This window comes from Lissotriton helveticus, chromosome 3_1 (assembly GCF_964261635.1).
Source record: "Lissotriton helveticus chromosome 3_1, aLisHel1.1, whole genome shotgun sequence".
Classification (NCBI taxonomy): Eukaryota; Metazoa; Chordata; class Amphibia; order Caudata; family Salamandridae; genus Lissotriton; species Lissotriton helveticus.
The window spans coordinates 1,595,296,331-1,595,324,329 of NC_136061.1; the positions used below are offsets into that span (position 1 = coordinate 1,595,296,331).

At 45.0% G+C, this 27,999-nt stretch overlaps 1 protein-coding gene across 1 annotated transcript in view; it reads left to right on the top strand.

The window, feature by feature from the left end:
- Positions 1-27,999, top strand: part of DRD2 (dopamine receptor D2) — a 1,149,771-nt gene that overhangs the window by 862,102 nt on the left and 259,670 nt on the right. The gene's annotated exons all lie outside the window — the stretch shown is intronic.

Sequence of the window (27,999 nt, forward strand, 5' to 3'; positions counted from 1 at the left end):
TTCCTCATACAAAGGCAGAGTAGGTGTGACTGAGCAACCATCTGCATGTTGATGGGGCAGCGTAAGGCAGGATGAGAGGGAGGAGCTACCCCCTGTACTTCAAAGCATCTCTTTGAAGTCTCCCTGCTTCAAAGACCAGATTGAGAACACGTATCGGACCTCTGATACCATTGTTTTAGTAAGCATCTGGATCTAGGGACATTCTGCCAAGAAGATGAGCTGTTGTGCTGTAGAAGGGACTGGCAGTTTGCTAATAGCTTTGCTGTGTTGGCTTGCTGCCTATTGAGTGCTGTGCTGTAGGAGGGACTGCCACTTTGCTACCTTATTGCTGTGTTGACCTGCTGCCTGCTGCTTCTTAACTGGGAGTAAGAAGAACTGGACCTGATCACTACATCCCTGTACCCAAGTTTCTCCAAGGGCTTGCTGGCTTGCCTCCTGGTTTGAAGTCTCAAGGTCATCAAAGACTTCCTTCAACTCTGCTTCAACTGTTGGACTCTGCCAACTCTACCAAGAAGTGAAAATTCAGTCCTGGGTTTTAAAAGGGGGTTTCGCAGCTGATTTTCGACAATAATCGTCTCATTGGTGACTTTGTGCCGATTACAACTGACACAGTAGCCTTCGACGCCGATGTAGTGCTGCTTCGAGGACATCCCTACACGGCTCCGCAATGACGTGGAACCCAAATGCAAACTTCGCCTCTGACATAGCGTCTGCATTGTAAAGGGTTTATGACGACACGGGACCCGGCTTTGAGACTCGATGATGACGCAGTGCCTGAATTGTAAAGGGGTCTGCCGATGATACCAGACCCAACTGCGAGGATCAACAATGACGTATCTACCCGATTGGATGGATCAGAAAAGATGCATAGAGTCTTCAATGCCAATGCTTGCTCCATCCAAGGTACTTTTTTAGTGGGCCCTGCATGGGTTCTGTAGCTGACCAGGCCTCCATCGCAGTTGGACTAAACTTTGGATTTTTCCCAGTCCAGCGCAGGCCTGGTACCAGGAATTTTCATCTGGATGGGCAAAGGTTACTTTCCAGTGGGCTTCTGAGGGCCAAACTTTTGTCAATTTTGGAGGTAGCCTACAAGCCCAAGATTACATCATATCTTCTTCCAAACAGGCGAACAAGTCTAGAGGCAAATAAGTCTAGAGACTAGCAGCTGCCGTGAGTAGACAATTTTCAAAGGACTGGTTATGCAGGCAGGTATCCACGGCTGTTCCAGGCTTCTGCAGGGGAAGGGTCAGCTGCAGACTAGAAGTTCAGAAAAAGTAGAGGACACTTTTTCGTAGTGCCTTGTGCAGTTGCACCTCTGGGCTGGTTTGCAGTTTTCCACTTTGACAGAAATGCAGTCTCCTTGTCCTCGTCAGCAGCAGCAGCAACCATCACTCTGCTCTGGTATGCTACTGGGCAACACAGAATGGTACACACTAGTATCATCTGATTTACAGTTCCTCAAGAACTGAGGGAACGCTGTACCACACAGGTTACTCTTGGATCATTCTTTCAGGTTTTCATCTTCTTCTCAGTGCTCCTCATGCATGGAACATGCTGGGCTTCTCCTTATGGACAGTGTCTCTTCCACAGGACCAGGGCAACTCCTTCCTTCTATTAGCAGACAGGCAGACGTCTATGCTTGTTAGGCAGATCCTCAGATCTTCTGGCAGAAAGTCGTGATTTCAGGTGATGTTCCCTCGCTTCTTAGGGAATGGCTGTCAGGCACACACCGGCTCTGGTTGCATAACACCTATTCAAGAGGACCAATTTCTTGCATAGTCAAAAAGAACCTGGGTTTGGGACAAAGTGGAATGATTTAGACCTCACCTTAATACAATTGTTCTAGATAGAAGATAGAACACAACACAAATACCAAACCAATTTAGGAAAATAATGTCAATTTTATTAAATAAAATGTCAGTAAACAAGAAATATCCAATAGGTTAAATCAGGATTATCAATTTTAAAGTTTAAGTGGGAAATTAGCACCAAAATGCATTAAGCATCAACCGTGGTCATCTGGTTGCGCTTGACCAGTACCTAGGCAAAAGTTAAGACTGACTGTGAAAGAGCACAGGTCTGACCCATCAATAGTTTTTCCTTCAGACTTAGGACATGATTTATATGTTGGCGAAAAGGGTAATCTGTGTCAACGGCAATAGAGTACCCTTCCCACAGCATACTGGTTTGCCCGCTAAATTTAAAAACAGGCGAACTATAGTTTGGCAATGCTAGAGACTACTCCAACTCCATAGTGGCCAAACTTTTCTGATGGCCTAATGGAGTAAAGGCCATAGGAGAATTAGCTATATGTCCACCTGCCCAACTTAGATGGGGGGACATATCGCTGTTTTTTCTGCCAGGAAAACCTGGGCAGTAATTGGCAGTAAAAACATAAAAATGCCCCATTGCCATGGGAGATGACTCATGGTGACAAGGTATTATTTAAAAAAAAATATTTTCAAAAACAAATTCCCACTTTGGGGTTTGTTTATGAAAAAAAATCGTGACTTTGCCATATTGCTCCATCATGTTTGACAGACCCATACATCAAAAATACAATGCATTCAGAGGAACCAGCTTGACAGCGTTTTATGTGAATGCTAGAAATGTCAGTTGGTCCGATTGACGTTTCTTTTTTTTTTTAGTATTACTTTATTTGATTTTTCTACAAACAAAAAGAAGGACAGCAGGTCCCAAAAGGAAATCAGCAATGTAGTGCACAAAACTTATAGATAAGCCTGTATTCAAATAGTTGGCAACACTATAGGTCACAGTGGTATGCAAATATTTCTGTGGTCTATCACACAATCCCTCTCATGGAATAACACTGAATAATATTTCTATTAATAATTGCACACAAGTGCATTACAAAACACAATTGTTTAGCAATCCTCTTCTTGTAGATGTAATGTGATGAACCAGTCCAGGAAAATATCACGGTAGCTTATGAGCAGATCTCATTTTCACGCTAAATAAAATTGTATTTACGCCCTGATGGAGAGCTCATCAGTCTTACTACTCTATTCGCTTGAGGGTGATCTGGGAGGGGAGTGTCATATATACTGAAATAATCTGAGCTATGCATGGGGGTTGTGAGGGGAGTGCCAATTCTGGGTCTTTATACTAACAACATCCTACCCTGTCCTGCACCACCCTAGTAACCTGACAACCCGCTACAAGGTCACTTATCTACCTAGCTATGGTGCAGTTGGTGTGTGCACTTTCCATACCTACATCCAAGCAGTGGAGCTATGGCATGGCCATTGGCTATATTTCTTATCATGTGGCTAGGTCTCAGTCCTGCCTTTTCTTCAACTGCTGGACTCGTAAAGCTTACACTATTACTGGTGTGAGGCGGGAATGAGGACAGGTATTTATACAATATATTTATACGTTAACAAGATATTTGAATGAACCCCAGATAAACTCAAACTTTTGGAGTCGGTCATGCATCTTATATATACTTTGTTTGAAGGTAGCTATATGAAACAGCTCTGTCATCCATTCAGGGTGCATGAGTAAAATTGGGGAGCACCAGTTCCTATGTATGCAGATCTTAACCTTCGTGAGTGCTTTCCTATCCAGTTTTGCAGCCTATCGTGTGTTCCCCACTGTAACCAATCCCACACTACCCCTCTCTACCTAAAACCGAGATGGCAGAATATCTCTTCTCCTGTGTAGAACTCTTGTGCCCACCACAAAAGTGTGGTCACTCCTAACCCATTCTGAGGTTAGCTCCTCTCCCACTGGATTGGTGCCTGGCTGACTAAAGGGACAAAGGAGGGGGCAGGCCCAGATGTTAGCTACGTCTGCTTTTGACAGGCTAGGCCTGTCTAAATTTAATAATTTCCTAAGCACAGCCCAGATGGTCATCCTATCAGAGCAACTGAACACCTCTCCACACCCAGGGCTTTTCTTTCAGCTCTGGGAGTGAGTTCACATCTCATCAAATTGGCTATTCAGCTCCTAGGGGACAGTTGTTGCCTATATAAATGAGCCTCTAGAGGCTTAAGACAGGGAAAAGGTAACTATATAAATGTATCTTTTCCAAAACATTTATTACAGATCCAACTTCACCAATGAATTTGGCTTATAGTAAAAATGACAATTGCAGTTGTTTCATATCCAGAGATACAATATTAAATTAATATTGGGCCCCAATGCTTTCCTATAGAACACCCAACTCTGCTGCAGTAAAACTAGCTTTTAGGGCCTTTTCACTAGAAGGACATGTTTAACAATTTTCTTTTCCATGTTCCACTTTTGCATACCATGAATCCTGCCTTATGGGGTAGCTTAAAATTTCAAAAGAAGGTTTTAGTCCTGTCAAAAGGGGTTATTTTGACAGATAGGTTGGCTAGCAGTTTAAATCTGCATGGCCTGGTGACAGGTGTAAGGCCTGCAGTCTTGTTTATACTGTCACTGTAGTGGATGGTTGCAGTCCACTTGTAACATTTGACTTACAAGTCCTGGGTACACTTCTGTACCATATACTGAGGACTTATAGGTAAGTGAAGTATGTTGCAACCCGGGTATGTCAATGTCATCATGTTGAAAAGAGGAGAATAGGAACTTTACCGTTGGTTAGCAGAGGTAAAGTGCACAGATTTCTACAGCCAGCAAAAACTGTCAAACCAAAGATTCAGGCGTACACTGGGCAAAAGTTGGTCATTTCAAACAAGCCCAATTACAATAGCCAGTTTCATGCCACTGGTGCAATTCTCTGCCATATTACTGTGGCCCAACCTAAAAGACAGACATGCCAATTGAGCTTAGCCAATAATTTTAAATTTTCAGGCAGTCAGATCACATGCACTAGAAGGCTATTGCAAAGCCTTCTTAAAAGTATAGATTATAAAATGTTCATGCTTTTAACCCCTTCCGCGCTCATGACGAGCTCAGCTCATCATGAGTAACGCCGCTCGCACGCTCATGACGAGCTGAGCCCGTCATGTAACGCGGCTTTTCGAAAAACGCAGCGCGCAGTGGGAATACCGCAAGCGCGCATGCGGTTAAGACTGCTACATTCTGAGACGATACATCACATACCACAGTGACCATCTTAAAAGCATTTAAACATTATCTTCTGTGCTTTAAAGATGCCAGTCAATTTATTTTAAGGCATTTCACTTCAAGCAACATGACAACCATCTTCAAAATTTAGCAAACACACTTTCAAAATGGCAGTGTCACTGCTATTGACTGTGCCAATGCCAGGACATTGAAAAAACATTCGGCAATGGAAAAGCCAGTGGCTGGGACAGCAAAATATTGGCAAAGGGAGACTGATTGTCTATGCCAATGAACGTATCATTTTTCCATTGTACTTAAGAGGGTATTCAGAGCCCCAACAAACAAAAGTTCTAAACCAGTAATGGAAACTGTCTACAGGTAGCACACATTCCAATATAAAATAAAGGTAAAGTAGCAGAGCTATGAGTTAAACAATTATCTGGATAACCCAAGAAACTAAACATTTTCTCAAAACGGAATTATCATTCTAAAATGTTTGGAAATTTGGTAGAATGCAATGCTATCACTGTCATTGTAAGAGCAGCAGAAGAGCACACAATAGTGACATTTCCATCAGGAAACATTTACAAATGTTAATATGCTCAGGAAGGAAATGTCTGACAAAAGCATTTGACTGAGCAGCAACCTATTTAGAGTTCTCCATCAATCAATCAATCAAAATAGTACATTTGACAGAGCACTGGATGAGCCTGTACAGTTAAACATGAATCCAATATGGGTTTGTGTTATCACATGGATTTTCAAGGATAGGTTTCCAGCTGTAGTTAGTGTTGAACGAGAGATTCCCTGCTGGGATTTCCCCTTTTCTTTCTAGAGATGGAGAAATATTGAAGTTGTGAATGAAATCCTGCATGCATCTACTGTGAAATCTGAGGATGTGTTTATGTTTGGTGGGTACCAATTCTGCCACCCTGGGGTTTTAATCTGCAGTATGGACTGTCTATGTTTACACTGCCAGGAGCCATAGTGCTAGGGAGGTCTGAAAGCCCTCAGTTAACACCACTGCTCTTTTACCTCTTAAGTACAGGCAACGTTAAGCTAGAGTGATTCCCTTTTCATGCCCCCAACTTAGTCTGCAGAAGAAGTGTTTCTCTTGTTATGTTATATTATGTTAAAATAGTCTTATAGAGCGCTCAGCTACTCAAAGAGTATCCCGGCGCTAAGACACAAAACCCAAAGCTAAAGCACTGGAAAAAAAGTGAGCAGAGAGAAACAGAAAAAGAACCAAAAAACTTAGGTTGTTTGTTGAAACAGCCAGGTCTTCAGTTGCTTCCAGAAAGTCAACAGATTGGTGGTTTGCCTAAGTAAAAGGGGAAGCTTATTCCTAAGTCCTGCCACTTGCACTTGAAAAGAGCGGCCTCCTTTACGGAGCATAAGATGTTGTTGGGTGGATCTAAGAGATCTGACTGGTACATAACCGGAGACCCCTCTGCAGATGTTCTTTGCTCCAAAGCCATGCAGTTCTTGCAGCCCAATATGTATATTGTTACATTTCAATGAGGAACAGTGCACACAATATATGCTGACATCACTGAAAATGAAACTGAAAGCTGTAAAACCCTAAAGGATGACTGCTTTCAATGTTTTCGGTACACTTGGGGGGTAGAGGGAATGGAGGGGCTGGGGGTACGGGGTCTGAATGCGTACTGGATATCAGGGTTTTTTGTTTTTTTGTTTGTTAAATAGAATGGGGTGAACGCCGGCCCATCCTGGAATTCAACTTCCTCCATTGTCCATAGATGCTAAACAGTCTTCCTGCCCCCCTAATGGGGATATATCAGGGGATTTACCCACAATCTGCCCTTCTCAGTGGGGGAAGAAAGCTGCTTAGACTCCATGAATGTGTTTTGATTAAATAAAATAGAACAGTGTGAGGGATCGCTCGCCCTGGCATTAGGCTTGCATTCCCACCCTAGAACTCAAACAGTCTTTCTGCTGGCCGAGTGGGGGTTTCATACCACTCAATGGGCAGAAAGCACCCTAGACACCAGGGATTGGTTTAAAAAAAGAAATAGGCACAGCCACCTTGGCATTGGGCTAAATCTCCCACTCTGGAGCCCAAACAGTCTTTCTGCCACCGTGAGAGACAGATTGGGGAGTTTATCCCCATTCTGCCCTCCCCATGATGGGCAGAAAGCACACTTGACACCAGAGACCATATTACAGTAGGTACCGCAAGACCCCACAGGGCAATTGTTCCTGCTTCTAGTGCTCCTGGGCCACTTTGGCATTATTGAAGGATCTATAGATGCTGTTTGACACTATCTACAATGGGTATTATGATAGCACACATCTTGCACCATGGGGATCATGAGTGGGCATTCTCCCATTTGTTTGAAAGCTTGTCCCAATGCAAATGGTTGAACACCTCACCTTTGTGCCCGTCTGGTAATACAGACCCCTTCGCAGAGCTAAAATACCTGTCAAGAAGCACATTGACAGATACAGGACAGAAGAGGGGTGCACAGTTGAGAGGGGGGCATAGCACTTAGAGAAACCCCCAAGTCATCTCCCTCTTCAAAGAAACACCATTCTGACTCTGTTGAAAGACAGGCCTGATGCCTAAAGCCTCAGCCCTTTGTTTCACTAATGTGCTCTACTCAATGCAGGCACAGATTGCCAGAGTTTGCGCCAGTGCTGAGACAAGATTTGTTGTACACATTTGCGTTAGCCCAGTCTGCACAGTGTGCATGAGAGCCAAACAGGAATAGTTAGTCAAATGTGGGAAGATGCCATTTTTAGAAAATAACACTTTTTTAACATTGTTTTGCCATTCAATAAAAAACCTGTCATTTTGACTTATTTTGGCTCCCAATAAGTGGGAACAGAAAATACCTATTTCAGATTTGTCATGGATATCTTATGTGGAAACAATTATGGAGGCTGAAGTGTGAACTGTTCCAAATTTCAAATGAAGGGACTCCGCAAGGCTGCAGAGGTGGAGGGTGGGAAGCTCTTAAGTGTTTAAGGCACCCAATTTATCATGCTGCTGACCAGTCTGCAACATGTTTTGGTTTTAGAGTGCTGAAACAGTTTTCTACCATGTCTTGTACTACAAGTAGATTGATGTTTCCGTGTAAAAAAAGAGAGTGCTAAAATAAGTTTTGGTGCTATGGCATACGTTCTCCAACTCCTTGGACAGGCAAATTTCACTGAGGCATGATAAAATTGTTTAAAGCATCCCTTTCTCACCCTTGGACATTGTGAGGCAAGCTCAATACTTATAGAAAGGTACAGTAGAGAGACAGTATCAGGAAATCAAACAGTATTCAAAAGAAGAAAGACCTTCACTAGCACTGTAAGTCTCATGACCTCTTCAAACAAGTGCACAATGAGGCTGAAAGCAGGGGCTAGATCATGTTGGGCCCCCTCCCCGCCCCGAACAAGAAGGTCAAAAACCTTGGTGTGTGGGTGGCCCAGAAGCTCAATTTTAAAGACCAGATAAATGCAGTGACCTCGGCCACGTCTTTTGTGCTCAGGTCCTGTAAGAAAATTCTATCATTTTTACCCACAGAATGCCGAAAAACAGTTATCACTTCCCTCACCATGTCTCGGCTGGACTACTGCAATAGTCTGTATTTTAACATTCAGGAAGGATTAATGCAGAGGCTGCAGCTCCTGCAGAATGCTGCTGCCAGACTGGTGTTGGGCATCTCAAAATAAGCCCCAATAGCGAAAGAGATACGGAAATTGCACTGGCTGCCAGTTTGGAAGCAAACCCGGCTCAAGGCGTTGTGTGTGGTTCATAAGGCACTCTACGGAGCAGGACCGGCCTATCTAAAAGAGCGGCTGTACTGGCATACTCCAAATAGACCACTATGTTCATCAGATGCTAAACTGGTCTATGTGCCATTTGTAAAAAAAAAGCCACATGGGGTGGAAAAAGCTTTGTAGTTAATTCAGCCAGAGCCAGGAATCAGCTTCCTCTCTATTTGAGAGGTATGTCGAACCTTCTGGCTTTTCGAAAAGCCTTACAAACTTGGTTGTTTGCGGATTAGCATGACCCTGGTTTCAATGCTTAGGAAGTTTTCACATAGCGCCAGGACACCCACGGGTAACAGTGCGCTCTTTAAATGCTATAACATAACATCGTTGGAGAAAAATGCAAGTCTTGAGGCAGGCAGGAGATGATGCGCTGTTGATGCAGTGTCATCTTCATTCATTTTTGGTTAAATAATATGTTAGTCTGTAACCAGTTTATCCCTAGTTTACATGATTTGCACATGATTATTCATTATCTATGCAAATGACTTACATATTCATTTTGATATTGTTTTATATAGAGGTTTAGTAGAATTCACCATATATTTTGACTAGTTTTAGTTAGGTAATGTGCCTTCAAAGTTGGCATGAGTGGGCCTGGCTGCCTTACTCCTGTTTTGAAATAAACATTGTATTTCTGCTTGCTGTGCCTAACACTTACTTGTTTCTGATACCAAAGTCACCGTGTGCTCATTTAAAACGTTAGTTTTTTGTTAACATTTTAAAGGTTATAAAGTAGCAATTAGTTAGCAGGAGGAGGAGGCCGACATCAAGTACAGAAAGAACACTGGGATTTGAATGGTTAATGCCCAGTGGAAACCAGGAAACTTTATCATTTGGATTAAATATTTTGTTTCAACCATATGAAGCTCCTTAGTTAGTTAGATATCTTGCCTCTGTCCACCTTTGCAGGCGGACATCCTTTCTCTTCTACTGAGACCAATGCTCCTTAGTCTTCTGCTCATAGAAATACTCTTGAGAGCAAGTACATTTCTTCTTATTCTAAGTGGAAAATGTATCTGGTTCTTCTTCTGATGTTATATTCAGTGACCCCTGCTGCTTTTTGAATTTCCATGACCTGCCCACGACCTCAACTTAAAATTATGGATTTTCCTTAATGGAAAGGAGTGCTTTGCTATGATTTGCATATGTTACCTTTCATAATGCAGTTTATGCATTACTAATTGAATGGCTTGGGTTATATTCTGTATTTAGATGAATATCAATTTTTGCTTAACTGGTTTGATTGGAGATTCTAACTTCACTAATCGGTTAATAAACTTTTATGGTTTTGCAATCTACTTCTATCTTTCATTATTTTGAGGCAAAGTCTGCTTCAATGTCATTGCAATGATACTGAATTTGTGATTCATGCCTCAGTTTGAGACAACGATCCTTCTAGATGGACTTAACAGAGTTCTGCATTTGCACCAAGTTAACTTGGTGCAAATGCCATCCTTATCTTATCCACTATCAGCATCGCAATGACTGCTGATGGATCAAAATTTGTAAGATTTGTTTGCAGCTTCTCTTGGTTGGTTCTTCTTTTATGAAGCTTTTCCCTCACTAGTGTGCATGTGTTGGCGTCATGTCTAAATCAGATCTTTTTCTATTTCGAATCCGCATCGCAAAGCATGTGATGGGGTGCTTTGGAGATAATAAAAATGCTCAGAGCAATATTAAAATTCTGGTGAAGGCTGAAGAGGTTATGTTTTTTCTGGGAAGGAGCATGCACCCAACACTGATCTTTATATTGGTCATAGGAATCATTTTACCTTTAGTGCGTCAAGTTTTATCTGCAGGTACTGCTCATCAATACATCTGAAACTGAGGTTTAGTATCTCTTGATTCACACAAATCAGGCAGGAACCTTCTGGTTCAGGTCTCTGTCCCTCTTGTTGGTCTTAGCAAGGTAGATGGCTTATAATGTATAGGTTCACAACAATTAAGCGTGTCCATTAAAGCTCACAAGATTCTCTACTTTTTGGGAAACTACAGAATCCAGAATTGTAGGAAACCCACCTCTCCATATAGTGCACCACAATGGGGTACACTGTACAGAGAGGTCCGGAGACCGTTATAGGTTTACAGAGGCAAAAAGCAGATAATACTAACGCTGTATTTTGTGATGGTGTGGGCGAGCATCTAGGCTTATCACTGGATTGTGCTAGGAATTTACTGTGCACATCAAGGCAATAAAGGATACACACACTCAAGTAAAGTCGAGAACACATTAGAAAAAATAGTACTCTTTTTATATAAATATTTAGACCAAGAACTTTGGGTACAAGGTAAACACTTTTCGCAATTCGAGAAAATCACAGCAAATGTAATATCTACAGTTGTGCGCTACTACGCCCCAATGCATTTCTTATGGAAGGAAAAAGGCAACTTGATAAAGCAATGCAGTACAGTTATTGTATGGTTACACTTTTAGACATCAGAAGGTTCAGGGCCGATGTCCAAAGCGCCAAGGCCAAGTCGCTTCGGGGAACAAAAGTCAAAGGGACTTTATATCTGGCGTGCTACGAAGGAAGGGGGCCACCTGTAAAAGCTAAGGGGTTCTTGCAATAAAGTCTCAGGCCTCTCTAGGGAGAGTAGAGATAGCAATGGCTGTGCGGCCTCAGAAGCACAGCTAGTTTGAAGATGTCCTTGCTGGGCATACTGGGTGCAGTGAAGATGTGCAGCTGTAAGAGACTTCGCAGGCAGGGGGTGGCACCTTTGAACGATGATTCTGGAGCTGCTAGGCCACTGCTGAGGTGGGTCTCTGGAGACGTGAAGTTACTCACCGGCTGCTGGTTTGCTGTCAAGGTGGAGTCCTCCTGGACTGGGCTTTGTATGCTTTTGTAGAAAAGGGTCTGGTACCCTGAGTATTGGTTTTTTTCAACTCCGGTGGGTCCTGGGGCCTCAAGACTCAGTGTAGTACTGAACTGACCCTCCAGAACTGAGGCACCTTTTGCTGGTACTCAGAGATGTTGGTCAGGCTGGGGAGCCGGACAACGCTGGACCAGATTTTTCTGTTTTTGGTGCCTGTGGCTGCAGGGAGGTCGTTTTTCTTTCTCAAGCTAGTGCCTTGGCAATTTGTGAAGTGCTAATGATCTTCCAGGGTTTGTGGAGGTCACAGAGTGATGAGATGAGCTGGATGGGCTGGGCACTTTTAAATTCATTCAGAAACTTGGCTGACGTCAAATTTGTTACAACTCATCCCCGTTTGAGCATCCAAGCTATGGCCTTACGTTTATCTGTAGGGGCTCTTCTGCACTTTTTTACTTATGAAACTATCAAGCTTTGTTTATAATAGGAATCATGAGTGTAAAAAATGTCTCTTTATGCATGATCTTCCCCAATGTCTTGGACCGATGCTGCTTGGTATTCAACTCTGAAGAATCACTAAGGCCAGATAACCAGATCTCAGTGCCAGTGCTTTGGCCATTAAAAGGTATATGTCTGTTTGAATCACCCACAATAGTTATAAGTTAACTTACTTAAACGTCCCTGGTATATGGTACCAAGAGTATCCAGCGCCTCTAGTTTAAACTGTCCCTCATTGAGTATAGCATTAATTGTACCAACACAAGTGTGACAAAGCAAAGCACGACACCTAAGCTGCCACAGCTGGCTGGCAGAACAGTTTTTGAGCTGCTAGCACAACGTTGCCTTTAAACTAATGACAAAAACCAGGCCTACATTTTTTATATATATAAAAGTCACGCCTAAGGCAAGCCTATCGAGCCATGAGGCAGGGTACTGTGTATTAAAAAGTGGGACTTGTTGTTAGATGTTCTAATAGTAAAAACCACACATTGCCATTTTTGTACTAGAAAGTATAGTAGCCCCATTGGCGAGTTCAGGTTTACATGAAGGCAGCAGAGCTGTGCTAACATCAGTTGGTGTCTCTCCCTCCTCCCATGAGACAGACTGTGTGGCATTGTTGTAGCAATATATTTAGTGGGGGGAACCTCTGGAGAGGACCCCAAGAGTGGCGCTACGTGTATAGAGGCAAGATCCTAATTTCCACACGAAACAATAGGAGCACAAGTGCTCTGGTGCCCCATTTTTAGTCATTGTGATGCAGTTGACCTATTGGTATTTATGGTAATGTTTTAAATGATGGTATTTAGTGGTCCATGTACCTTTGGTTTTCATGATTATTCATGTGCTTTTTCTTAACTGAGGCATTTCATGGTATGACACCTATGTTGCCACAGCTGGCTGGCAGAACAGTTTTTGAGCTGCTAGCACAACTTTGCCTTTAAACTAATAACAAAAACCAGGCCTACATTTTATATATATATATATATATATAAGGCACTCCTAAGGCAAGCCTATCAAGCCGTAAGGCAGGGTACTTTGTATTAAAAAGTGGGACTTGTTGTTAGATGTTCTAATAGTAAAAAACACACATTGCCATTTTTGTACTAGAAAGTATAGTAGCCCCATTGGCGAGTTCAGGTTTACATGAAGGTAACAGAGCTGTGCTAACGTCTGAGTGGGACTATTAAGGTTTGTTCTTCAAGGTATCAAAATAATCAATACATTAAACCTGACTTGATTCCCAAGTCAACTTTACTGTAGGTTTTAAATAAATGTTGCCACTCTGTTGCCAAGTTTCCCAGTGACCCTTTATGTGTGCAGTCCTTGAGAGTCTTCTGCCCTCCTGGGGGTGGTGTGAATGACTCTCAGAAAGGCACACAAAGGGCCTGCCTTTAGAAGAGGTGTTACCCCTTCCTGGCAGGAACACCAAACAGGCTAAGAGACCAAAAGCTGAGCTTCAAAGGGGAAGCTGCCATGAAAGGGCAAAGGGAGGATGACACACAGGAGAGAAACTGCTCTTTTGTTCTAGTAGACAGGTTGGGTCCTGAAAAGTGAGGGGGGAACAGTTGCCAAACCAGTTCTCTCTAGTCCTTGTAGCACTCAGGTAGCCAATCTGCTAGGGTGAGCTACCAAGCTTCATACACAGAGAGAGGGGCTCTGCCATCTTGGTGGTGGGAAGAATATTGTATCTAGGTTAGCTAGATACCACACAATGCAAGAAGTTGTCATCAGGCAGGAGGAAACCAGGTAGCCCATTGACCTAGATCACATCTGCACTGAAGAGAAAACTGAAGAAGGACTGTCCTGTTGTTCCCTGGATCCGGCAAGAGAGACTGCACCTCCTGATCCTTGGACTAGAAAAGAGATGACAGGGACTGTGGTGCCCTGCTCAAGGAAATGTTGTTGCTGACCCACAGGCAGAAAAAGTGACTCCAAGAGTCAGTTGGTTGAAGTCCTGTTACAATTACAGGGCCACAAAAGCTGAAGAAGCCTGCCATGGTGAGTTAGTACCCACAATTGCTTGACCCCAACTGACATCTGAAGAATCACTTTGCGATATGTGTGTCATTGCACTGAGGTGAATGGAAGCACCATATAGTAGGGCCACTCATTACTGGTGTAACATTCGGTAGATGATGGTCAATGGTCCAGTAAGGATGGTTCAAGATGACTCAGGAGACAATGTAGAAGTCAGAAAGAATGCATAAGCTATCAGTGTGTATTAGAAATGGGGTTTCTGGTTGGCTAGGGTATTCATCTAAGCCGACCATAAACCCCATTTCTAACATTTGTGGTAGCAGTGGGATAGTTGCTGCTGCGGCTCCACAGCAAGGGATCTGTGACATGCAGGCTACAGGAGGGAGGTGCTGTTATGAGGCACCATCCTCCTGTACTCAACAATGCTGTTGGCCACTAGCAGCCCCCCTAGTAAGGCCCCTCTGTTGCGAGAACGAAGTGAGCAGGGCTCACCAGCTGTCATCTGGAGGCGGAGATGCCAAGCAGGAGAACCGGGCCAGAGACTCTCCCAGCTGTGTCGTCACAAAGTGGCTCTAAATCGGTGCCTGGCCCTGTCCTCTAGCTTAGAGTTACACAGCTTTGGGGCTCTGCGGGCACCTTGATGCCAATGGGCCTGCAAAGTCACAGCTATTGGGGAAGCCAGTAACTTCACAACACAGGGAGAGTACCTGCCAGACTCCCCAGTAAATGACCTGCTCGGGAGACCACTAGCCTGAGACATTTATGCTCTCCCCACACTCCCATAAAACCTCTGATATTTGTGTGGTTTTGGGATAGCAAGGGACTCAATGAGGTCTCCCAGCACAATCCTACAGTTGGTGTCTCTCCCTCTTCCCATGAGAGAAGACTGTGTGGCATTGTTGTAGCAATATATTTAGTGAGGGGAACCTCTGGAGAGGACCCCAAGAGTGGCGCTCCGTGTATAGAGGCAAGATCCTAATTTCCATATGAAACATAATAGGAGCACAAGAGCTCTGGTGCCCCATTTTTAGTCATTGTGATGCAGTTGACTTACTGGTACTTATGGTAATGTTTTAAATGATGGTATTTAGTGGTCCATTTACCATTGGTTTTCATGATGATTCATGTGCTTTTTCTTAACTGAGGCATTTCATGCTATGAAATAATGTTATTTTGTATGTCGTTTTGATTCTTGCATTTGTCCGCATACCTATTTATGACTCATGTTGTTTTGGTCTTTGTTATGTACAATATACTATATTTTTATATAATATTGTGTGGAGTTTCTCTTTCTGGTGTATTCATTGTCTTTCTGTGTGACTACGTTGTGGAAACACTTTTCACATTGCCTCTGATGATAACCGTGCCTGCTCTGCACCAAGCTAGCAGAGTGTGAGCCCAGGTTATCTTTGGTGTGCAACAGATTTGCACTGACTAGAGATGTGGGTTCTGACTGGCTTAGGTGCATACCCCAGCCAGCCGGAAACCCTAGTTCTAGCAGTGTGGTAGTACAATATGGTGCTGAGGTTAGCAATCATTATGCATTGCAAGTCATCACATCAGAATGCCCACCAGTCACTGAAGTGCCAGACAGAGACAACATGGCTTCCAATAATCTGTCTTTTGCTACAAAGGGTTTCATTTTCCAAATGTTTATTAATCATTGCAGAACTGTGGTCCATTGTGGTACAACCTCAGTCTCACCGTTTGCTTCTTTCGGATGACACTTTCTTGTCTCCAAATTCCAGTCCTTATGTATTCCTGTAACTATGCTATGGCTATGAATATACTGGGCTTGTTAGTTTATGTTCCTCTTCACATTAAATTCCACTTCCCCTTGAAAATGCTAATGGATTGAAACAATTGTGTATTTTTTTCATCATGCACACAAAGGTATTACCTGCAGTCTTTAATTAGAGCATTTGCGGCGTAACATAGATCACATCAATAACTAAAAAAAGGATATAAAATGAACCCTTTGGGCATGCACAGGACTACTTGTTTATACAGTAAAATACGATCAGTGCGCGCATTTGAGTTTTACTGGCAGAATTTGTGAAGTTTTGCAAGAACAGAAACTGTGTGTTGGGGTAGGTAGGGACCCTTGTTAGGTCGAGCTTTGATCGACCTGTTATATCTCTTCTGTGGGGTTTGGCAAACCCACCAATTGCCATTGGTTACTATCTGTAGCATCCAGAAAAGCTGGCTTCCTACAGGTGCATTTCTGTAAAAGTCCGTCCTTTGTGTGTTTAGCTCTCTTTCCAGTAATTTCACTCCAAGAATATTCTGTTTGCCCATCACACAGGACAGCTTGTTTTTCACCTTGTCCTGCATGGTGCAAGCCCTCTTAGCTGGAACCAGAAATGTGCACCCTCCACCCGCTTAGAATAAACATAAAACAGACATGTTTCCTCACCCTCTTCACAGCTTGCTTCTATTTTCTGCTAAACCAGATTTCTGTTTGGTTTGTTTTGTTGGTCTGTTCCTTTGCATTGAGAATCGTCCGGAAGTCGTTACATTTTGTTAACATTTAGCCTCATGTACGTTTCCTCGGTGGAATTACACAGATCTCTCTCTCTTTCCCCGTAGATGGCACCCACCTGCACTCCTTCTACACCCTGGCACACTCTCCTCCACAGTGTGTGGAGTATTGAGGCCTTCACTGCACACCTCCTTCTCTTCCTCCTCCCCAAGCCAGCTTGTTTTTCCTTACCTGGGTTTCAAAGTGTCTGCACTCGTTATATGTGATATGCAACACCCACTCTCACATTTCCTTTTACCACTGGGGACAAATGAGGTGTGTGAGCATCTATTGATTGGATACAATGGGCATCAATTATCATTGTTGACATGTATTGTAATACGTGAAGTGATAAGTGCAATCACAACTCAATGACAAATTCACCCGAGGGACCGCTGACAATTCAGCAACTCGATTAGATGTGACAAGCACAAGAGCACAGCGGAGAGCAGCAAAAAGGATACTTTCTACTATCGAAGTATCGCAAAAGAAATATAGGTTCCCAACATGAAAAAATTACAACCGCAATACGCATTTTAACCCCTTCCCTGCGCATGACGGAACCACGCCGTCATGAGCCATTGGCGGCGTGTGCTCATTACGGCATGGTTCGATCATGCTGCGGCCGCTCTGCCCACGCGGCACTGATTCCTGCCTGTGCTGGCGAATTAGTGAGTGGGCGGGGCGTTGACTGAGCCACACCATCATGAGCACAGTTTGCCCGTGACTCATGATGACGTGGTTCCGTCAAGAGCATGGCGGCGCCGCGCTCATCCCCCACCCCCCAGTGCCGCGGCGGAATTAGCGCTGCGGCCAAGGGGTTAACAGATACCCTTGTCCCAGCTCATGGCTTTCAGCTAGTATGGGTTTAAAAGAAACAGTGCTGCACGTGCTGGGATTTCTAGTGTCACTCTGCCCGTTAAAAGTGGGACAATCAAGTTCCCGTTCTGCTTATTGCCTAAACTTCACTGATGGGAAATTGTCCCTTATGTACCAGCCTCATGTTTTTCAAGTCAAGTGTGGTTAGTCCATTCAGTTCAGGCTTCCTCACTGCATTCTGGTACTTGTAGTGCTGATTTTAGAGTAGGATAAATAGGACTATGACTCCCAGAATGCATAGAAAAAGCATGGTTGAGACATGGCACTTCCCCAGTGAGTTTAGTAAACTTGAGAATCTGCTAATCACATGTGGCCAGGCGCCATCCTGTACACAAGGACAAATGCAGCAGGCAGTATACAGAAATGTCTCTCCCATGTCTGTCACAAGAAGCTAATTTAACCCCATGCGTGCTGCCGTTGGCCAACAGCCGACGCAGCCCCGCCCACCTAATAGAACGGCCGCAGCGGAAAAACCGCTGCGGTTAAGGCGTTAATATTGGTAATGGCTTGGCTTCTTGGTGTAAACACTCGCTGCCGTATTTTAGGACACAAGTTCCTGAGTATTTTTGAATTTGAACAGCAAACATTACGTTACAGATACTAGAATTAAACTCCCCATAAAAGATTAGATGGACGTCTTGCAGTTGATATGAGCAGCTTTGGGGGTGAGAGTAATATATATGCTTTGACACGTCCCAGTTTGCTGACAGGTTGGTCTGGTTAATAGCCACCAGCTATGTTGCATTCTGGGAGTTGTGGAACCACTTTTCGTATTTTTTTATTTATTAGTATATATTTATTTTTGCAGTTTTATTTAACGTGAAATCAACCTGAAGGTTTCAGAGCCGTTTACATGAGCACCAATTGCCTTACAGACAGACACATTCCTTTTTTAGGTTGAGGTTGAGCAGTGCATTCGCTGCACTGCGAGGCATGCTGTATTCGAGTATGGTCTTGAAGCTCCGCCCACTCTCCGCCCATATTTTTCACTGGCTTATGTCATTGTCCTTTGTAAATGCTGACTTCTGATTTGTTAATAGGCTTGTTAGTCCCTTTTTAGTACTGCTGTGTCTCCATTTGTAATCTCCCATGAGGACTTGTGGAAAATTACAATGTATATGTACATAAGCGGCGTTCATTTGCGTTCACCCTCGCCACTGTTGAAGGTAAAGCGAAAGTCACGAAATAGTGGCCCCGCCATCTTGTCCCCTTTTAGGCCCCATCACGAACATAGATAGTAGCCATCTTTGTGTCATGACCTCTCTGCCCATTGCCAATAGCCGTCATCTCTCTCTCTCTCTCTCTCTCTCACTCTCTCTCTCTCTCTCCAGCCTCGCAAGCACCCCGCGCCCCGACAGCCCCCGGTCTCTCCTGTTCGGGCCATAAACGCACCGCTAAACACGACCTTGTCTCCATGCTGAACCCCTGCCCCCTCGCTCTTTCATCCTACTCATAGAACGGGCCCTTTTTGGTAACCTCTTCCTCCCTGCCCGATTGCCCGGCCTGATCCCAGGCCATCACCTAGCCCAACAGATGCAGTTTATTGCTTCCTACAGTAGGACCTCGCCTCACATCAGAGGAGCGGTGATTAATCAAGGCCTTCACACCCCTAGATCCGACCGACACCCCTGCATTCCTCCCAGGAACACCCTTCCTCTCTTCTGATGACCCCCCCCCCCCCAGCTACACCTGGCCTCTCGACCCAGCCCCATATCATAAAACTAGGTCTCGTGGATGTACCCCTCCGGCCCCGCATAGCGAAACATGATCTTATCGCCTGCCTAACCTTAGATCTGACCACCCCCTCCTGCCCTCGTGCCCTGTTGGAATGTCCGGCTGCAGATTACAATCACATGTTACATTTGGGAGGGGAAAACAACATCAGAGCGGTCGGTATGGGAATGGGCCTGGAGCTGGGCTCCCAAACATGCTCTTTTGTACTTCAAAGTGTCTTTATTGCAATCAGGAATGTTTGTACATCATAAACCTGTGTATAAAAGACGGAGCCGTAGAGAAACTAAAGAGAGCACCTCGAGAAGATACCCTGTTGTCTGATTTGACGTGTTCTGTTCTGTCGGAAATAAACTCCTGTTTCCTGCCTTCCAGTCTCCAGCGCCTGCCTCTTTATTTGGGTAATCGTGAGTTGGGTGAGAAGCGGCTAACGCCGGGCAAAACTAGAAAAAGGGGTAAACGACCTGATCTGCCTGAACCCTTTTTCATCAATTGGCGTCCCAAACGTGGGGCCCATCAACGACACGTGGATCCAGTGGGAGAGGTCCCGACGACGGAGTGAACGACTGCAACGATCGGGAAGAGCTCCTGCCCGATAGACCCTTGTCTGGCAGCCGATCATCCGAACTTCACTGGTTCCGAGCAGACGTCTCTCGAGTGATCTACGGTCCTGACTGGGAACCATCAGGAGTGCCACAGCAATTATGGAGAATAGAGGACGATCGGGCGCTGGAAACAGAAGACGAGAAACTGTCCATACGGTCCGGGTAAGGTCGTGTAACACGACAAATTGCGAATTGATTGTTTGATTGTCATTGGAAAATACTAGTATTACGCATTTGATTGTTTTGTCCTGAGAGATTCTCTGTCTACAAACGGGGAAGGATAGGAGTATTCTCCCTTTGCAGACAGTGAAGGGTGGGTAGCGCAGGCTTTTGCCCCCGTTGTAACCCGTCGCGCCTACTTCCCTCTCCATTTGATTGATTGTTATCCAAGCATTTATTGTTTTGGAATTGGTTCTCTTTGGATCATTCTCTATTTGCAAACAAGCACAGAGTCGCGATACTCTGTTTAGTCTTTGCAGATAGTGAAGGATAGGTAACGCAGGCCTTTGCCCCGTTGTAATCCGTCGTGCCTATTTTTATCCCCCACTGATTGATTGTTTGACCGAACATTGATCGTTCGGAATTGGTTCTCGGAAAGGATCTTCTCTGTCTACAAACAGAGAGGAACAGGAAGATCTCTCTCTTTGCAGATAGTGAAGGGTAGGTAGCGCAGGCTTTTGCCCCCGTTGTAACCCGTCGCGCCTATTGCATTCCTCATTTGATTGATTGATTGTTTGTCCGAACTTGACTGTTTGGAATTGGTTCCCTCTTTGGGGTATTCCCTATTTGCGAATACTGTAGAATAGAAATATTCTACCTAGTCTCCGCAAAGTAGTGAAGGATAGGTAGTGCTGACTTTTGTCCCCGTTGTAACCCGTCATGCCTATCTTCCCCCCATTGCTCAATAGTTGGTTCAGCCCGGACCATTTATTAGAGGTAGACCATCTGGCTCCACCGGAGGACACCCTTAATAAAAAGGATATATATAAAGAAAATGCGGATTAGCCGCTGTATCGTGCTAGCAAATAAAAGAACATAAGAATCGTTAGGAAAAACAAAAGGAATCGAGTAAAATCAGTAGGCCACTGATGAGATCTCTTTTCAACCTCACTGAAATGGAAGCATTAGGAACAACCCCTCAGGAAATATGAAACTAGTGAGGAAAGCCGAACTCAACGCCATGATGACTGCGAGACAGCTCGACTCCACCGACCACCCCGCCCAATTAACGACAAACCCTAGGCAAATATTAGAAATATACAACACAATAGCAAAGTAACAGGTTAAAACGTTTTTATTTGAACAAAAATATATTAAACAACTATTTACACGGCAAACGGCTGCAACAACAAACCCACAATGCATTTCGCCGTCTGCTTGACGCCGTTCCTGTCCCTCCTTCCCCAAAGTAGCAATGCTGGGCTACCTTGGGCTACTTTCTAGTAGGTTTTTGGGCGTCAGAAAGTCTACAAAAGCCGTCGGCGGCGGCCTGGGGGTGGAGAACCATTAGGCGAATAGTCCGGAGGTGACACCACGCGCCATGGCCTGTCCCCGGGATGAACCAAGGGACCCGTTCCTGGGGCCGTGGCAAAGAGCGGCCGGCCGCCGAAGGCATGGGCCCGACCCGGAATGTACTGGTCCTCCCATTCCCTTCTTCTCCCGGCGCCTTGCAGGCCACGGGGGGGGATGTCTTGCATATGCCTCCGACCCCCCCTCTTCTTCATCGCCTGGTCCGGCCATAACAAATGTCAACGAGACGCCGTGGGGTGCACTGGGAGGGAGAGGCGGCGCGGACGAGCCTCTCCCGCCTCCCCAGGTGGAGGCCCCTCAGCTGCACCCCCAAGGCTCCAGGCACCCGACAAAGGGCTCGTCCACTCTTGCGGTGCAGGGATGCTCCAGGCACCCGGCAAAGGGTTCGTCCACTCTTGCGGTATAGAGACGCCCCACTCACCCAGCAGGGTCTCGTCCACTGTAGCGTTGCTACGACGCCTCGCCCAACAGGCTGGAGTCCGTCTGCCCATTTGACCCAGTGACTGTCGGTAGCTGCAGAACTCCTAAGAATGGCGGTCGACTCTGCAGGAATGAACCTGGCGTGCAAGGATGGCCTGGTCGCTGGCCAGCTAGAAAAAACGAGTCCTCCAGTCAGAAACGTTCTCCTCAGCTTTGAAGATTCTACGAGAGCTGCGGAGGGCCCTCGACCTCCGCGGGCCCCCGACCGCCTCCGATGGGAAACGACTGCCATGATTGCCCACAGAACGACCAAGACGTAGCCACGAGATGTTGACGCCCTCATGCTGGCGCCAGCCTCAGTTTTGAACGACCAACGATACTGCAGACTACCGATTTGATCAGTTCCGGTGGAACCTCAGTATGACCCGGTAGGAAAGATTGTTGCCCCCTCCCTTTTCTTTGATTGATGGTTCATGTCACCGGTCCCTTCTGTTGCCCCTTAATGAAACTTCTGGACTGCCGAAAGAGGTTCTGGTCCGACCACGAGTTGGTGGAGACATTTTGACTATACTTGGACCCGCCTGGCCCCACCCAAAATGGCGCAGGTACAAACGAAACTCGTAATTCCCCGTTGTGTTCCGGATGCTCAGACTTGATATCACGAGATATGTATGCAGTTTTGAAGCACATGGCGGGAGGGGATGAGTATTGCTTGAAAATTCGAACAATGAATTTGATATTAAGTTCTGACGCTTCATTAATTACAGTATTATTGAAGGTTCTAATCTTTTTGACACTGATGGTACTTACCTACAATGAATTTTCGATATGATTTTATTGCACTTATCGTACCTTGATGAAATAAAACCACCACCGACTCAGTTATGTTTTCCGCAGATAAATATGCCCTCATGTACAGTTCCAGTCTGCTCCGTGGCTGGCCCACGTGGTTGTAGGCCTGCATTTGTACGTCAACATTTTTTAAATAAAGATTTTATGACAAACAAATATAGTCGTAGCTTGTGGATTGGTAAGTTCGAATACATAGCCCTTGTTTCCGATCTACGTAAAATACAGGCGAAATAAAGCAAGTCGATTACTGAAAGGTTAAAAAGCAAAGTACCCAGAAATATTGAAAATGTGAATGATCCAAGTTTGTTGTGTGTGTGTTTTTTTTTTTTTTACTTTTGTGCAAACATAAGGCAATCGATAAAGGTCCCGGTGTTCTGTTTTACTTTGTATGCCACATATCTCAGGGAAATTGTTTCAGATGCCCCTAAACCAGACCCGTTACCACTGTAGACCACCCCGACTCCTCGAAGAAGAACACGAGTTCACCCCCACTTTACCCTGATTGCCCTTTTCTTTCGACCCCCCCACACAAGATCCGCAATACCACACGTGGGCGATCTATGCAATGTGCAGTCCATAAATGATTATGCCTCCCGCACCACCAGTCCCTCTGGGCTTAAACCACCGAGATGGAAGGGACTGCACCCCGCGGAGATAGGTCGAATACGTGGTAAGTAAAAGCCTTTTGGGTTTATGCGCGCGAATGTGTCTTAAAACGCTGCCCCCACCCCTTCTTTTTCCCCTTCTTTCTGCAGGTCACATCGGAACATCGACTAAAGTATGGAAAAGACCTAAGCAACGCGCCATGGTTCCGCGGGGACAAATGATACATTATCCATGGGGACTGCCCCTGAGGACATGACGATTTTGGGTGATATGAATGCACGCGTGTATGACCGGATGTGTGTAACTCGACTGGATATACGTTGCGCGCGTTGGCTTGATAAGAGAGATGTTTTTGTACGACTTGAGTGATGATCGAACGACCGATGGAATGGGGAAAAAGGGGGGTATGAACATGGTGCCTATACACGACGAGCAAACATAGATATAACACTCCCTTACTTAGAAACAACCGTCTCTCTCTCTCTCTCTGAACCCAACGACTGGAGGGGTGGTCTGAAGCAGAAACTTGGCGGGTTATTGCAGTATGACAAAAATATGACTCCAACCGGTCCCCGAATAATGCAACCAAGAATGACGTGCACCTACGAGTAGATTCTTACGCCATGAAACTCGAAGTTGCCCATTGTTCCCCCAACTAACACCCTCCGTTGCCTCAGCCTGGATACCCATTCGCTAAAAACGATTCAAAGATCCCACCGTAAGTGCTAGCCCGACCAGGATAGTTCCCGAACAATTGACGAAAGTATAAGTATTTGCAACAGAGACCAACATCAAAAGACAGCCAGGCGAATTAAATAGGAAACTAAGGAAGCGCAGCATGCAGGAGGAAATATCTTTGGCCAAGTACTGTTCTATGTTTTGTCTTGAGTTCTGTATGTAAATACATGTAACCCCCCCCCCGCCTGAATTCATGTGTACGTAGTATATGGATTTACGTTGTCCCTCAGTCTGTGTTTCTATATAAATATGACCCCTACTGTTTTGTGTTGTGTGCGCACCAAAATGGCCTATTATTGTACACGTTTCTCTCTCTCTTCCTTTCCCTTCATGTTGTACGTGTACCGAATAGTTCATTTAAAATGCGAACGACCCCTGCTCCCTCTTCCTTTGAGTGGTAATGTTGTGCCCCGCCGGCACGAGCCTAATTGGTTTTATCGAACACAAAGGTGATCGACAAATTGCCAGAAACTAAAACAATTTTAATTTGCCATGTTACTACCTCTCCTTTCTGTAAAAATGATAGAACTCGAATGGGCTATAAAGGAAAGGACAGGTAAGACGACTGATGTTCCCCTAATCTGGCCCTTTTTATAGGAGGACTATACGTCAGTGGCCTTCTGCTCTCAGCTCGTTAGAAACACAATCTCCTATGCCCAGATTGCCCCACCCCTCCGCACCCAAGTACGGATGTCCAAAACGTCCCCGTTCCTCCCGCTTGACCCCAGCTCCGTAAACTCGAGGTATAACTGATGACCCTGCTTAACTGTTGCTCCCCGAGAAAAGAGTGTTTAGCCTCTACCCCCTCTCTCATGATGATAAAAGACTGCCAGGGCTAGGGTCAGAAAGCCACATGGGACATGAATGAACGCCAAATAGACTTAGTACAAACTCAGTAGACATGCCTGTATACATGCTCCACAGTGATAACTCCTGACCGTGACCGATGAAACGTACCCCCAGCTACCTAGATCTGGGACGGAATTGAAATGTATAAATGCTTTCTCTTGCCAGTTCACTAAAACCTGTTTTGTACCCATTCAAGGATACACAGTCACCAGAGGAGAGGGGCTGGACGTGACGTACAGCCTGGCCACAGATCGTGAGGCGCGTGTGACCTCGACCTAAGATGGAGCCGCAGAGCAACGGGACGCGGGACGATGCACCACTCCCAAACGCCGAAAACGAAGGAATGGAGGGCTGCCTTGAAGCCCTCTACTTGTTGACCCACGCGTGCCAGAAGTCCCCGCCCTTTGAGCCCAATTTATGGACCTGCCTGCGCATCACCCTTTTGCTCCCTTGGTCCGTCTCAAAGATCCGGTCCCACTCCGCCCTCTCCTCCCTCGATTATCCGACAAAACCCTCTTCTATCCTTTCCACGTGGATTCTGACTCCGAGAAAGAAATGCAGGTGCCCAGCATAAGGCACACTTAAGAGAGATTAGCTAGGAAACAGGACTGTGGCCTAACGGCAAAGGACAGATCACGCCCTGCGACGTGTAAAGAAGGACCCGAGCTGGACCTATAGCTCCACCGCCGGTGCTTAACAGCGCCAACGGGAGAGAACGAACTACCAGAGCCTACCAGTGATGACTCGCTACTAAAAGGACACTGTGGCGAAGACCCCCCCTTTTTTCGGAACTTTCTACACCCCTTGACTAATTGCTTGTATTGGACTAAATTCCTCCCTCAACCACTTTTGCCTGTAAAATGTTTCATCGGTCACTTTTTAAGTACAACAAATGTGAATTTATATGTATTCCACCTCGTATGTCGCATCAACTGCACACGGTTATATGCAAGTCTACCAGTATTGACAAACGCTATATCATTGACTACACACGACTATATGTACACCCCGTCAATTATGATAAACACGGAAATGACCTATCTTATGTAAAAAGTGGCGACTGTGGAAAATGACAATGTATATGTACATAAGCGGCGTTCATTTGCGTTCACCCTCGCCACTGTTGAAGGTAAAGCGAAAGTCACGAAACAGTGGCCCCGCCATCTTGTCCCCTTTTAGGCCCCATCACGAACATAGATAGTAGCCATCTTTGTGTCATGACCTCTCTGCCCATTGCCAATAGCTGTCATCTCTCTCTCTCTCTCTCACTCTCTCTCTCTCTCCAGCCTCGCAAGCACCCTGCGCCCCGACAGCCCCCGGTCTCTCCTGTTCGGGCCATAAACGCACCGCTAAACACGACCTTGTCTCCATGCTGAACCCCTGCCCCCTCGCTCTTTCATCCTACTCATAGAACGGGCCCTTTTTGGTAACCTCTTCCTCCCTGCCCGATTGCCCGGCCTGATCCCAGGCCATCACCTAGCCCAACAGATGCAGTTTATTGCTTCCTACAGTAGGACCTCGCCTCACATCAGAGGAGCGGTGATTAATCAAGGCCTTCACACCCCTAGATCCGACCGACACCCCTGCATTCCTCCCAGGAACACCCTTCCTCTCTTCTGATGACCCCCCCCCCCCGGCTACACCTGGCCTCTCGACCCAGCCCCATATCATAAAACTAGGTCTCGTGGATTTACCCTCCGGCCCCGCATAGCGAAACATGATCTTATCGCCTGCCTAACCTTAGATCTGAAAAATATATAGCATGAGATGCACACCTATTGTAATCCTGAGTTTTGACATCTTTTAAACATTTGTTTTTTTGCCAGCGTGCAACACCTGCTTCGCGCTTCGTCTCATTGCGCTGTAACGTGACTAAACCCAAAGAAAGGAACCAATTTCAGTTCCGTCAGGCTGCACAGCCAATTCGAATCCAATGAATCAAATTTATTTATTCACAACTATTTTCTTCTTAATTTCACCATATTTGTCATCCATTTTTATCTCTTATGTTCAATCCATTTTATCCAAATCGCGCTTGCCATCTGATTCCACAAAAACCACAGGAGTGTAAGTTGGGTTTCGCATGCCATGAATTTAATTCGGTCACCCTATGCATTTCGGGAAGTATATTTCCCTTCGTCAGGGGCATCTACAAATAAAAGTACATGTTTTATAATTTGACTTGCTTCATTTGTCTGATAAACATTTATATTAATCAGAAACCAAACTCAACATGTTTAAACTGCGATCTTCTTTGCTTAAACATATTTTTTACGCTCATTTACCCCGTGTCAAGAACCACTACCAAATGTCTTCCTAACTAACTCCTGCAAATGTATACCAACACATGTTCCCCCAATTATTTGAAGCAGATTATTGTGCTCGAAAACGGTAAAACTGTAATTAAGTGCAACTTTCACTAGTGTTCACTCACCATGGCCTGCTCTTTAATTTTACAAAGTTCAATTCATCCTCTCAGTCCCGGCGTACAGAGACGCTCGAACCTCCTTCATGTGCGAGTAAAACATTACTGCTGAAAGCTTGCTCTTAGCCCTCCCCGTCTTTATCTGCAATCACCCATTTAATTAGTAACACATGTGAACGCCTGAAGCTCTAAACCAGTCCTCTTACTGGGTCTACTGAGTTTCACCATTTATCCGAACCCGATCTTCACTATATTTCCCAGAATGCCATATAATCACACTTCCCTTCATCCACTGGTATTCCGTTGATTATACTTTCTTTCAAAAACATGAGTTCCTTTGCAATCCTTTCATTCGGTAATTCGTTCTTGTAGAAAAAGTGATGACTCATTGTGAAATACTTTCCTCTTCGTCGTAGTTATTTCACTGAAAGAAACCCTGCTCCTGTGCATTTTCACCATCTGATGTGCTGATTTAATCACAGTTTTCCTGTTGGTAACTACCAATATTCTCGTGGGTGCAATCTCAGTTGAGACGAAAATATTCATACACTGAAAAATATATAGCATGAGATGCACACCTATTGTAATCCTGAGTTTTGACATCTTTTAAACATTTGTTTTTTTGCCAGCGTGGCATTCTGGGAAATATAGTGAAGATCGGGTTTGGATAAATGGTGAAACTCAGTAGACCCAGTAAGAGGACTGGTTTAGAGCTTCAGGCGTTCACATGTGTTACTAATTAAATGGGTGAT